Below are 15,204 nucleotides of genomic sequence, written 5' to 3' on the forward strand. Positions count from 1 at the left end.
TAAGATCTGGCACAGCCAAATAAATTAATAAACATTTTAAAAAATGGAGATAATAATAATACTCAAAATAGTGGTTGAGAAGATTCAATACCATAATGCATGTAAAGATTTAACACAGTTCCTGACACATGATGAGTTTTCATTGTCGTTCAGTTGCCAAGTCATGTCCGACTCTTTGTGACCCCATGGACTACAGTATGCCAGGCCTCCCTGTCCCTTACCATCTCCCAGGGTTTGCCCAAGTTCATGTCCATTGACTTGGTGAAGCCATCCAGCCGTCTCATTCTCTGTGTTCATCAAATGATGGCTATTATTATAATTATTTTATTATTCACAGAACAGGCTGTGCAACCCTCATGATGCTGAATCAGTACACAGTTTTCCCAGAGGCTCCAGGGACCCCTTCTTCTATGTGTATTCTCTAAGTCAATAAGTAAAGCTTAAGTGCCCAAACTTAAAAAAAAAAATTTTTTTTAAAGCATATCTTATCTCTAAACTGCATCACAAACTTCCTTGGCCTGCTAAAAGATGATAATAAACATAAGTAGCATTTGGTTTATCAACTCTGGTTCAATATGATGACAACTGCTTATTGCCCTGGACCATAATGGAAAGATATCCTCAAAGAACAAAAAAGATAAAGCCTTTACAGGTCCCCTACATGGTAAATGACCCTAAAATACCATTTGATTAAAAAAAAAATATATAGATTTTCTCTTGTTTGTTTTTAACATGGATTTTCTCTTCACTGTTTGAATTTTAGTGACTTTCTTTCCTGATAACGTTTATCACGCCTGTCAGACCCTCCTCGCCACCTTGTTATCTGCTGCTGTTGACCTGATCAGAACCTGAAAGTTATGCATTTATAAGTTATCGGATTCTCTGCGGAGCTCTGGGCAGATTTTCTGCCTCTTTTACAAAGACACATATAAACTCTGTAAACACTGGCTCCTTGGGGGCCATTTTTACTGACTTTCAAATCCGTGACTGTGTTGTGAACATGTTAGAAGTCTGATTGCTTTGTTGGTGAGTGGCTAAGGAGAGTTCCATAATTCCAGACATTAGCCTGAGGAACTGTCTAATGATTAATGCAAATCAAAACACTTGTGAATAAACCAGTTTTGGGTGTGACAATATCTTCAATTTAATGATCTTATCTTACCAAAGTGGCCCAGTAAACTACTCTGTCCACCTGCAGTTCATGAGTTCTTATGCTTTTGTTTACAACCAGCATTAGACAATCCTTGAGGCCACTGATGGACACCAGGTATCCATATGTGTACGCAAGCAGAGGAACACTAGATTATCCAGCGACGTAGCTATACCGATTCTTGTTTCTGAGTTTTTACTATCAACATCAACTCTCTGGCTTAATTGAGCCCTTTGTTGATTGATATACTTCTTTTGCTTGTTGATTTAATTCTCCCTAAATTACTCCTTGCCCTCAGGGAAGGTGGGTGAACTAGCAAGTCTTCTTATCTTTGTTGAGACTGGGTCCTCTCGGTCTTAGCGGTGGCCAGTTTTCTAGCTGGAAAGGAGAGCAGGACACTCAGACAAGTTGGTATACTACACAGTTAAAGTTGGAAGAATTGTAATATGTGTTAAATATAAATATAGGTGTTCATATTTTGTCTTAACCAAACAAAATTAATTTTTGGATTAACCATCAATTCAAACTATCCATGTCACTGGTATTTGCCGGCTGACTATACACTTTAGGTATGACTATTAAGTGTGACTGAAATTTAATTTTATCAGTCTGCTCTTAATGCAATAGTACAAAAAGAGTTCATTCATTTTAGTTTACAAAACAGATATAATGAATCTTGTGATATATGGTACTTCCTTCTCTGTATTTTCCAGGAATCTAAAGAACCATGAGGTTTTCTTGTCCTGCTCATAGTGGCTTTATAGAAAAGACCTTATGTGTTAGGGGTATAGTAGTAACAGCATAAAAACAACTGCCATGTATGGAGCACCTAGCAACAAAGGTCTAGTCAGGGCTATGGTTTTTCCAGTGCTCATGTATGGATGTGAGAATCGGATATAAAGAAAGCTGAGCACCGAAGAATTGACGCTTTTGAACTGTGGTGCTGGAGAAGACTCTTGAGAGTCCCTTGGACTGCAAGGAGATCCAACCAGTCCATCCTAAAGGAGATCAGTCCTGGGTGTTCATTGGAAGGACTGATGTTGAAGCTGAAACTCCGGTACTTTGGCCACCTGATGTGAAGAACCGACTCACTGGAAAAGACCCTGATGCTGGGAAAGATCGAAGGCGGGAAGAGAAGGGGACAACAGAGGATGAGATGGTTGGATTGCATCACCGACTCAATAGACATGAGTTTGAATAAACTCTGGGAATTGGTGTTGGACAGGGAGGCCTGGCGTGCTGCAGTCCACGGGGTCACAAAGAATCGGACTGAGCAACTGAAATGAATTGAACCTTGTGCGAAGCACTAACAGAGTACTTTTTATAATGTGGTGGTTTTAAGATATGTCCACAAGATTCTATGATACTCCCCTCTCTGCCCCTTGAGTATGGGTGAAACTTAGTGATTCACTTCTAAAGAACAGAGTAAAATGAAAGTGCCATGATGTGACTTCAGAGACTTGGGTCATCAGAGGTACTGATGCTTCTTGCTCTCTCTGAGATCACTGTTTCTGGGGAAGCCACTACCATATCATGAGGAACTCCTCCTGCTAACAGTGATATGAGTGAGTTTAGAAACAGATCTTCTGGTCCCAGTCAAGCCTTCAGATGACTGCAGCCCTGACCCAAATCTTGATTTTGTCTTCTTTTTTTAAAATCTGTTTATTTGGCTGCACTGGGTCCTAGCTGCCTCACCGGGATTTCCGCTGTGGGTGAGCGAGCTTCTCTAGTCACACCCTGCAGGCTCTCTAGTTGTGGCGCATGGGCTTAGTCGCTCTGTGGCATGTGGGATCTTAGTTCCCTGACCAGAGATGGAACTCACGTCCCCGGCATTGGAAGGTGGATTCATAACCACGCCACAGAAGCCCCAAAATCTTGATTTTAACTTTATGTGGGACCTTGAGCCAGAACCATCCAAGTAAGCTGCTCCTAGATTCTTAACCCTCTGAAACGGTGTGACTTAAGTATTTATTGCTTTAAGCCTCCAAACTTTGGTGGTAATTTATTATACAGTGATAGATAACTAAAATATATTTAACTAGTACACATATTTTTTTTATTCTCACAACCACCACGGAATAGGTGGTATTATCCTCATGCAAATAGGAAACAAAGGCTCAGGTGGTTAAGTAATTTACTCAAGGTCATAAGCTAGTAGTGGTAGACCCACCCCCACGTTCTCTGTAGTATATTGTACGATGGCTTTTCAGGTGCTATTTCTTTCAGGTAGCTTATCAGCTATGTCTCCACCTTTGATCAGCCTGCTATCCACGCTTTCATGCAAATAATGGATTAGAAAAAAATGACATAATCCAGAATTATACTTCTGGAGTCTTCGCTTCAGCATGACACAAACCCATTAATTAGCACATTTGGATATGACTGTTCAACCTGTTAGATACCATCCAGCCCTACATCCTTTCTGCTTCTTCACAAGGATACCATGGAGATGTTGTCAAGGTCTTGTTGAAGTCCAGTTAAACTAAACCAACACGATGTGAGTGAGAGAGTGGGTGTTGAGTCATGTCTGACTCTTTGAGACGCCATGGAATGCAGCCCACCAGACTTCACTGCCCGTGGAATTTTCGTGGCTAGAATATTGGAATGGGTTGCCATTTCCTTCTCCAGGGGATCTTCCCAACCCAGGAATCAAACTCGTGTCTTTGGCATCTCCTGAAGTGGCAGGCGGATTCTTTACCACTAGTGCCACCTGGGAATCCCAAACCAACAGGATAAATATAGCTACATTTTATAATAATTCTATAATAAATATAGCTCATAAATAAATATAGCTAAGTATAGATTCTTCTCAATTTAACAGTCTAGTAATCCCTTCAAAAATGGACTAAGTTTGCATTGACTATTTCACTTTTTCCTCCTTCAGTATTATGGCCATCACCATCATTTGTCTTTGTCACTCCCTTCACAATTACCAATGATTTTGATGAATATTTTACACACATTATTTGGTTTATACCTCAGAACTATGCTATGAAGTAGGTTCTCTTATTATTTCTGTTTTACCGATAAGGCAATTTGGCTTATAAAGATAAATAATTAGCCTAATGTTGTTTTACTCAGAAGTAACAGCTGGGGCCTTCTTTACCCACCAAGCCTGGGCTCTCTTCCTTCTCCCTTCTTCTCTCCTCCCCTCCCTCCTTCCCTCATCCCCTCCCAGCCCTTTCTCTTGCAATAAACTCTGATAGGCTTACAGTGACTACAACGTCCTTTTCTAAACACCGACAACTTATTCTTTAACAAATAGTTTCCTGTGGTCATGTATGGATGTGAGAGTTGGACTGTGAAGAAGGCTGAGCGCCGAAGAATTGATGCTCTTGAACTGTGGTGTTGGACAAGACTCTTGAGAGTCCCTTGGACTGCAAGGAGACCCAACCAGTCCATTCTGAAGATCAGCCCTGGGATTTCTTTGGAAGGAATGATGCTAAAGCGGAAACTCCAGTACTTTGGCCACCTCATGCGAAGAGTTGACTCATTGGAAAAGACTCTGATGCTGGGAGGGATTGGGGGCAGGAGGAGAAGGGGACGACAGAGGATGACATGGCTGGATGGCATCACTGACTCGATGGACGTGAGTCTGGGTGAACTCCGGGACTTGGTGATACACAGGGAGGCCTGGTGTGCTGCGATTTATGGGGTCGCAAAGAGTCGGACACGACTGAGTGACTGAACTGAACTGAACTGAAAGAATATCCCAGGACTGATGGCAAGGTCACCCGCCCTCAGTCTGTTGAACCGGCCTGCTGACTCGGGTCTTCTGGAACTTCTCCCAGCAGCTCGGCCACCCTACCTCTGCCCGGCCGCCCTCTCCTCACATCCTGCGCATGGTCCACTTTCCCAGAGACTCCCAGCAGTTCAGCGTGCTTATCTACTGGGCCTCCGTGCCTCAGAAAGTAAATCAGGCCCGAAACTTGAGCTCATTTAAAGCAGTTAGGTGACTTCTTACATCTCAGCTATATTTGATTTCATTTCCTGGAACCAGTGTTTCTTTTAATCTTTTCCAATCCAAAAAGCATTCTCTTTGATGAGGAGACTAAATCAAAATAAGAGGTGAATGCTCTCTTTTCTCGCTTTCACTCATTAATACGATACCATCCACCTAGTCCTCACTGTGGTTTTTCTGCTCTGATGTAATTTTTTTAAAAGGAAGACTTTTTACATTGTCTTCAGTATTTTGTCACAATTCTCAAGTCTTCCTAGTCTCTTATCTTCCCTTTAATACAATGTAAGTATAAATATTCACTTGTATATGTGTGTGTACATATATATGGATATATAGTTGACCTTTGAACAGCACAGGTGTTAGGGGCACCAGCCTCCCACGCAGGTGAAAATTTGCGGAACTTTTTACTCTCCCCAAACTTAACTACTAATGGCCTCCTATTGATCTGAAGCCTTACTGGTGACATAAACAGTCAATTAACACATATTTTGTATATTATATTATTATATATTGTATTCTTAACAATAAAGTAAGCCAAAGAAAAGAAGACATTATTAGGAAAATCACAAGGGAGAGAAAACACATTTATAGCACTGTATGTATTTATACCACAAAGTTTAAATAGTCTGTCTACAAGTGAATCATCTGTCAGTACCTACATATTATCTTGTATGATACAAAACACTGTAATGTTATATGTATTACTAACATTTATGAGAGTTGGACCATTAAGAAGGCTATGCACTGAAGAACTGATGCTTTCAAATTGTGGTGCTAGAGAAGACTCTTGAGAGTCCCTTGGACTGCAATGAGATCCAACCAGTCCATCCTAAAGGAAATCAGCTCTGAATATTCATTGGAAGGACTGATGCTGAAGCTGAAGCTCCAATACTTTGGCCACCTGATTCAAAGAGCTGACTCATTGGAAAAGACCCTGATGCTGGGAAAGATTAAGAGCAAGAATAGAAAGGGGAAACAGAGGATGAGATGGTTGGATGGCACCATCAACTCAATGGACATGAGTCTGAGCAAACTCTGGGAGATAGTGAAGGACAGGGGAGCCTGGCGTGCTCAGCCCATGGGTCACAAGGAGTCAGACACGACTTAGGGGCTTAAGGACAGGGGAGCTTGGCGTGCTGCAGTCCATGGGTCACAAGGAGTCAGACACGACTTAGGGGCTTAACAACAAGATGTGAAAAAGAAATCCATATTTATTTACAGGTAGAATGGTTCATGTATCGATAACGAAGAAGCAGCAATACAATTGCTTTATGGTTCAGTTCAGTTCAGTCGCTCAGTCGTGTCCGACTCTTTGCGACCCCATGAATCGCAGCACGCCAGGCCTCCCTGTCCGTCACCAACTCCTGGAGTTCACCCAAACTCATGTCCATTGAGTCGGTGATGCCATCCAGCCATCTCATCCTCTGTCGTCCCCTTCTCCTCCTGCCCCCAATCCCTCCCAGCATCTGGGTCTTTTCCAATGAGTCAACTCTTCGCATGAGGTGGCCAAAGTACTGGAGTTTCAGCTTCAGCATCAGTCCTTCCAACAGCCTAACCTATGTACAAATGAATGAATCATTATAAAAATTTTATGGCATACAATATTACAGTCATATTCATTCAGTACTGGAAATATTGCTACATTAAAAAAACCCACTTACTTGTGATGACAGGATAAAACAAAGTTTCTCCAATTATAAGAAAGAGAAGCAGGCTGTATGGTAATGTAATTCTTTGAAAGCAAAGTTTTAGTAAACTAGGAAGAAGACTAACAGATTGTTAATTTTGTATTAAATATCACTCTAGGCCTGTATAAGGACAGGCTATCGGCCTCAATACCAGTCTTGCACACAGTTTTGTTTTTTTTTTACATTCTTTTAACCTTTATTTTATTATATGATTCAAGGGAATCTCTAACAAAAAGGAAAAATGTATTTTCTAATTTTTAATTGGAAAAAAGTTCAATACTTTCCTGTAAAGAGTAAGAACTTTGCAGAACTTAGAGATCTTTTTTTTCTTTTTTTCATTTATTTTAAGTGGAGGCTAATTACTTTACAATATTGTGGTGGTTTTTGCCACGCATTCACATGAATCAGCCATGGGTGTACATGTGTTCCCCATCCTGAACCCCCCTCCCACCTCCCTCCCCATCCCATCCCTCAGGGTCATCCCAGTGCACCAGCCCTGAGCACCCTGTCTCATGCATCAAACCTGGACTGGCAATCTATTTCACATATGATAATACACATGTTTCAATGTTATTCGCTCAAATCATCCCACCCTCACCTTCTCCCACAAAGTCCAAAAGTCTGTTCTTTACATCTGTGTCTCTTTCACTGTCTCGCATACAGGGTCATCGTTACCATCTTTCTAAATTCCATATATATGCGTTAATATACTGTATTGGTGTTTTTCTTTCTGACTTACTTCGCTCTGCATAATAGGCTCCAGTTTCATCCACCTCATTAGAACTGATTCAAATGCATTCTTTTTAAATAGCTGAGTAATATTCCATTGTGTATATGTACCACAGCTTTCTTATCCATTCATCTGCTGATGGACATCTAGGTTGCTTCCATGTCCTGGCTATTATAAACAGTGCTGTGATGAACATTGGGGTACGCATGTCTCTTTCAATTCTGGTTTCCTTGGTGTGTACGCCCAGCAGCGGGATTGCTGGGTTGTATGGCAGTTCTATTTCCAGTTCTTTAAGGAATCTCCACACTGTTCTCCATAGTGGCTGTACTAGTTTGCATTCCCACCAACAGTGTAAGAGGGTTCTTTTTTCTCTGCACCCTCTCCAGCATTTATTGCTTGTAGACTTTTTGACAGCAGCCATTCTGACTGGTGTGAGATGGTACCTCATTGTGGTTTTGACTTGCATTTCTCTGATAATGAGTGATGTTGAGCATCTTTTCTGGTGTTTGTTAGCCATCTGTATGTCTTCTTTGGAGAAATGTCTGTTTAGTTCTTTGGCCCCTTTCTTGATCGGGTTGCTTATTTTTCTGGAATTGAGCTGCAGGAGTTGCTTGTATATTTTTGAGATTAATTCCTTGTCAGTTGCTTCATTTGCTATTATTTTCTCCTGTTCTGAAGGCTGTCTTCTCACCTGTTATAGTCTCCTTCGTCGTTGCACACACTGTTCTATGTGATGAATATTTAGGTGATGATAATGGTAACAGCACAAAATCTCACACAGTTCTTGCTATTCAGCTACTAGATCTTCACACACACATACCCCGCCTCCACATACACAACACTTAAGTTTAACTGTATAACATGATTCAGTTCAGTTCAGTTCAGTCGCTCATGAATCACAGCACGCCAGGCCTCCCTGTCCATCACCAACTCCCGGAGTTCACCCAGACTCACGTCCATTGAGTCAGTGATGCCATCCAGCCATCTCACCCTCTGTCGTCCCCTTCTCCTCCTGCCCCCAGTCCCTCCCAGCATCAGAGTCTTTTCCAGTGAGTCAACTCTTCGCATGAGGTGGCTGCTCACCATTATTAAGTGGAAGTGGACCATCATAAAGGCCTTCACACTGAGCAGGCTGAGGAGGAGGAGGGGTTGATCTTGTCGTCTCAGGGGTGGCAGAGGTAGAAGGGGAGGCAGGAGAGGCAGGCACACTGGGCGTAATTTTACGGAAATATATCAGAAATTTGCCTGACCTTTTTTGCTTTTTCATTTCTCTGAAAATATTTCTACATAGTACTCATCCTCCTTTTACTGTTTGCTTTAGTTTCAGCGGCTGTATCATAGAGGGGTCCACGTCGCAGCAGTCAGAAGCAATCACGAATAACTGGAACCTTCTGCCAGACTGTCTCATATCAATACGTTTTCTGGCACTACGTGTTCGTCTTCTTCATTGCCTGGAACCAGTTAGGAAGCACTCATCTCCATCAAGCCATCTTCTGTTAATTCCTCTCATTTGGTGTCTATTAGTTCCTGAATTTCTCCATATCTTAAAATTTTCACCCCTCCGCCTACTTTTTCTTTTTCATCCCACAATCTCTTTCATGATTTCCTTGACTGGCTCTGTTGTAAATCCTGTGAAGTCATGTACAACATCTGGACACAGTTTTCCCCAGCAGGAATTTATTGTTTTGGGCTTGATGGCTTTCATGGCTTTTTCTATAGCAACAATGGCATCTTCAGTGGTGTAATCCTTATAGACTTTCATGATGTTTTCTCTATTGGGGTTCTCTTTCATAGTGTTGACAATCCTGTCCCTAGAGTGCTGTGTGTAATGAGCCTTAAAGGTCCTTATTATCCCCTGAATTAGAGAGTGTGTTTGGGGGCTAGTAGACCGCTCTGAAGCCTTTATTATTGAATTCATGAGGTTCTGGGTGGTCGAGGCATTGTCGGAAATCAAAAGAACTTTAAGAGGCAGTCCCTTACTGGCAAGGTACTTCCTGATTTAGGGACAAAATGTCGATGAAACCCATCTAGAAAAAGGACTCCTGTTGTCCAGGTCTTCTTCCTGTACAACTTAAAAAGACTGGGAGCTGGTGTTTATCTCTTTCCTTCAAGGTCCGAAGCCTAGATGAGGGTAGTCCTGATGATACACTTGACTGAAATTGCAAAAAACAGTAGAGTTAGCCTATTTCCTTCTGCCTTAAATTCTGGTGCTCACTTCTCTTCTTTACTAATAAATGTTCTTTATGGCATTCTTTTTTTTCCAGAATAGGGCACTTTCGTCTGCATTAAAAACCTGTCTAGACAGATATCTTTTCTCCTCAATGACTTTCTTAATTGCTTCTGGGAACTTTTCTGCTGCCTCTTGGTTGGCAGAAGCTGCTTCTCCTGTTATCTTGACATTTTTTTAAGCCAAAACTTTCTAAAATTATCAAACCACCATTTGCTGGCATTAAATTCTCCAGCTTTAGATCGTTCCATTTCCTTTTGCCTTAAGTTGTCATATAATGACTTCACTTTTTCTCAAATCATATTAGAGTCTATCAGTATGCCTTTCTTACAGTAAGTCTACACCCACATGAAAGCTGAATTTTCAAAGAGATAAAAAGAGAAATATTCAATATTTCTCAAAAAGTGCAAGGTTCCTGCGCCTGCTGACCTAACTGCAGCAATGACTCACACAGAAGAAGTGTTTTTTTTTTTAAAGAATGGTCCTTACATTGGATTCATTTATCTTGAAATGGTGGGCAATCACAGCTGCAGACTGCAATCTATGGTACATCTCAAGCAATTCAGCTTTTTCTTGTCATGTCATGACTTTTCTCTGCTTCTTAGCAGCACTTCCAGCATCACAAGTGGCTCTTCATATGGGTCCAATGGTGTCTTCCAAGGTTTACAATATTGCACTAAATGTGATGAAAAATACATGAGATCTGCAGGGGATCACTTTTAACGCGATAAGCAGTACTGGAGCTATGAACTGCCCAGGTGGAAATAGTTAGTGTCACATGGCGTTCTAAGTGGATACTCACGATGCTTGAGCTCACTGCAATAGCAACAGGGGGTCTCTACAAAATTATTACAGTAATACAGTGAGTACTAGAGTTAATTTTATACAGTTATGATTTAATATTGCGTCTTTATGTTTGTTTATATTTCTCTAGACCACAAATGATGCTATGTAGGTATGTGCATAAGTTTTTATAAACTTTTTATTTGACTATTTTTATGGGTTTCCCTTGTGGCTCAGATGGTAAAGAATCCACCTGTAATGCACGAGACCTGGGTTCGATCCCTGGGTTGGGAAGATCCCCTGGAGAAGGGAAAGGCTACACACTCCAGTATTCTGGCCTGGAGAATTCCATGGACTGTATAGTCCATGGGGTTGAAAAGAGCTGGTCACGACTGAGCGACTTTCACTTTCACTTGTCATGGTGATATTCAACTGGGCTTCCCAGGTGGCATTAGTGGTAAAGAACCTGTCAGCCAGTGCAGGAGACATGAGACACGGGTTTGATCTGCGGGTCAGGAGGGTCCCCTGGAGGAGGGCATGGCAACCTACTCCAGTATTCTTGCCTGGAGAATCCTATGGACAGGGAAGCTTGGCAGGCTATATAGTCCACAGGGTTGCACAGAGTTGGACATGACTGAAATGATTTAGCACATATGCATGGTAGCAAATGATAAAATAAACTATCATCTACATTTATTTGGCATTTATGACATATCTAACTTAATTTTTTTTAAGATATTTCTAGGCTACACGGTTTATCTGTGAGCTTTTCCAAATTGTTGCAAATCTATAAAAAAAATTCCAATATATTTATTGAAAAGAATTCGCACAGTTCAAACCCATGTTGTTCAAGGGCCAACTGAACTCTGAACAAGGCACTTTGCTAGATGCTAGCCCAGGGATAAGAAAGACATAAAAATGTTCTAATGAAGCTTACAGTCTAATGAGGAAGACAGAATTTAAGTAAACATTTATATGTATGAAAAATGTTAGGAAAAGAGCTTATAAGAAGCATATTAAATCTTATTTAAAAGTTCAGAAAAGTCTTCCTAGAAAAAGAGACATTTAAAAAAGATATATTACTGAGATTTGTTCAAGATGGCAGAGTAGAAGGATGAGCGCTCATCTCCTCCTGTGAGAGCACTGAAATTGCATAGCAGTTGAACAACCATCAACAGGAGGACCCTGGAACCCATCAAAAAAAGACATCCCATGTCCAAAGACAAAGGAGAAGCTGCAACGAGATGGGAAGAGGCTTGAGCATGTCTAATAGCTAGTAGGAGAAGCAGTAAGATATTTTGATAGATTCCAGGGGTCAGCAAACTTGGGCTCCTGCCTGTTTTTGTAATAAAATTGGATTGGAACCATCCCCCACCACCCCCAAAAAAGGATATATTAAAAACAGAGGAAATACTTTCAAACTCATTTTATGAGACCAGCATAATCCTGAGACTCACACCAGACAGATATTACAAGAAAAGAAAACTACAGACTAAAATACATTATGCAGAGAGCTGAAAATCATTAACAAAATATTAGTAAAAGGAATCCAATTATATATATATATATGTATATATAATAATAAATCATGGCTAAGGTAGATTTATTCACATTAAAAGCATAAAGGGGAAATCATATATTATCTCAATAGATGCAGAAAAACAATAAAAAATTGAATACCAATTCACAATAAAAATTCTCAGTATATGTATACCTATGGATGATTCATGTTAATATTTGGCAGAAAACAACAAAATTCTGTAAAGCAATTATCCTTCAATTAAAACAATTAAATTAAATTTAAAAAATTCTCAGCAAACTAAGAATAAAAGTAAACTTCCTCAGCATAATAAAGGACATCGACAAAAAGCCTCATATTTAATCTGAAACACTGATAACTCTTCTGCCATGATTGGGAACAAAGCAAAGATATCTGCTCTCACCACTTCTGCTCAACATTATAATGAGGTCCTACTCTGGCAATAAAGAAAGAAAGAGAAAAATAACCTACAGAGACCTGAAAGGAAGAAATAAAAGTGCCCCTAATTGGTATATGACATGATTTTGCATGTAGAAGATTCTAAGGAATCTACAAAAAAGCTATGGAACTAATAAGTGAATTTAGCAAAGTCTCAAGATATGAGAAATATACAAAAAGCAATTATATTTCTAAGTTCTTGCAATGAACAGTTGTAAGGAAAATAGATTTTAAAAATAATGCTACTTAAATAGTAGCACAAAACTTGAAATATATAAATTGATTTAATATAATGTATAAGATCTGTATATTAAACACTATAAAGTATTGCTGAGAGACATTAAAGACGGTACCTTTCTGTTGTAATCAAGACTAAAGTTCAACAAGTAGATCAATGAAACAAAATACAGAATCCAGAAATACACCCACACTTGTATAAACGGATTTCTTTTACAAACAAACCAAAAAAATTAAGTGGGAAAGGTACAGTCTTTCAAAGAGTGGTGCTGAAATAAACAGCTAGCTATCCATATGGAAAAAAAACAAAACAAAAAATCCTGATCTCAACTTCAAACCACACGCAAAAATTAATTCAAGATGGATTATATATCTAAATGTAAAAGTAAATTTCTCAAGCTTTTAGAAGAAAATGTAGAGTAATAGTGTTGTAAACGTATTTAAGGCAAAGATTTTTTTAGAGTGGACCCAAAAGACCTAACCATAAAAGAAAAAATTCAGAAAATAGACTTCAAACTTCTGCTCTATAAAAGACTTCATTAAGGAAATAAATAAGCCAAAGAGTGAGAGAGATTTATAATACATACATCTGACTGCGAACCAGAATATATAAAGAACTGTTTTAATGATTATAATAAATAACCCAATAAAAAACAGGCAAAAGATGTGAAGAGGCATTTCACAGAGGAAATGGCCAATAAACAATAAAAAAGTGTTCAACATCATTAGTCATCAGGAAAACGCAAATCAAAACCACAATAAGATACTAGAAAGGCTACTTCAGACCCATTAGAAAGGCTGAAATTAAAGACTATGCTTGCCTGAATGCGAGGGGAGTTTGGGGAAGAATGGCTACATGTATGTATAGGGCTGAGTCCTTTGCTGTCCACCTGAAACTATCACAGCATTGCTAATCGACTATACTCCAATATAAAATAAGAAGTTAAAAAAAATGACTGCTTGCTTCAGAAGAACATATATTAAAACTGGCACAATACAGAGATTCTTTACAACACTGAGCCAACTGGAGCTTCCCACCTGCCAATGCAGGAGACACAAGAGACATGGGTTTGATTCTTGAGTCAGGAAGATTCCCTAGAGTAGGAAATGGCAACCCATTCCAGTATTCTTGCCTGGAAAATTCCATGGACAGAGGAGCCTGGCTGGCTACATCCCTGGGGTCACAAAGAATTGGACATGACTGAGCGAAAGAGCACACACAGAGAGATTAGCATGGGCCCTGTGCAAGGATGACATACAAGCTTGTGAAACGTTCCATATTTTAAAAAATGACTGTACTGTGGTAATCATTTCACAATATATACATATATCGAATCATTGCATAGTACACGTTAGACCTGCAGAATGTTACATGCCAATTATATCTCAAAGTTGGGGGAAAAAAGATTGACAACACCAAATATTAGCAAGGATGTGTAACAACTGAAATTTTCAGACATTGCTGATAGGAGTATAAAACAGTACAACCAATGTGGAAAACAGTTTGTTAGTGATTTTACCCTTAGATATTTATGCAAGAGAATAAAAGACGCTTACTCCTTGGAAGGAAAGTTATGACCAACCTAGATAGCATATTCAAAAGCAGAGATATTACTTTGCCAACAAAGGTTCGTCTAGTCAAGGCTATGGTTTTTCCTGTGGTCACGTATGGATGTGAGAGTTGGACTGTGAAGAAGGCTGAGTGCCGAAGAATTGATGCTTTTGAACTGTGGTGTTGGAGAAGACTCTTGAGAGTCCCTTGGACTGCAAGGAAATCCAACCAGTCCATTCTGAAGGAGATCAGCCCTGGGTGTTCTTTGGAAGGAATGATGCTAAAGCTGAAACTCCAGTCCTTTGGCCACCTCATACGAAGAGTTGACTCATTGGAAAAGACTCTGATGCTGGGAGGGACTGGGGGCAGGAGGAGAAGGGGACGACAAAGGATGAGATGGCTGGATGGCATCACTGACTCGATGGACGTGAGTCTGAGTGAACTCCAGGAGTTGGTGATGGACAGGGAGGCCTGGCGTGCTGGGATTCATGGGGTTGCAAAGAGTTGGACACGACTGAACGACTGATCTGATCTGATCTGATTTATGCAAGAGAAATAAAAACATATATCCACAAAATTCATCTTCCTTTCATGATTGAAAACTGAACAAATTGGATATAGAAGGAAAGTACCTCAACCAAATAAAGACTGTACAGGACACATCCACTGCTTATTCCGTATTCAGTGGTGAAAGGTTGAACGCTCTCCCTCTAAAGATCAGGAACAAGACAAGGGTGCCTATTCTCACCATCCTGTTCAACACAGTACTGCAATTTTTAACCAGAGCAATAGGGCAAGAAAATGAAATAAAAAGCATCCATATCAGAAAGAAGGAAGTAAAACTATCTCTGTTTGTAGATGATATGATCTTATATATAGAAAATCTTAAAAACTCCAA

General features: G+C 40.0%; 1 protein-coding gene and 1 pseudogene across 2 annotated transcripts in view; one reads left to right on the plus strand and one right to left on the minus strand.

Moving 5' to 3' along the window:
- The window catches only part of C15H11orf49 (chromosome 15 C11orf49 homolog), a 210,793-nt gene that overhangs the window by 72,859 nt on the left and 122,730 nt on the right, over positions 1–15,204 (minus strand). The window lies entirely within an intron of this gene.
- LOC113906109 lies at positions 13,970–14,039 on the plus strand (annotated as a pseudogene).

The sequence above is a fragment of the Bos indicus x Bos taurus genome, chromosome 15, assembly GCF_003369695.1.
Source record: "Bos indicus x Bos taurus breed Angus x Brahman F1 hybrid chromosome 15, Bos_hybrid_MaternalHap_v2.0, whole genome shotgun sequence".
Classification (NCBI taxonomy): Eukaryota; Metazoa; Chordata; class Mammalia; order Artiodactyla; family Bovidae; genus Bos; species Bos indicus x Bos taurus.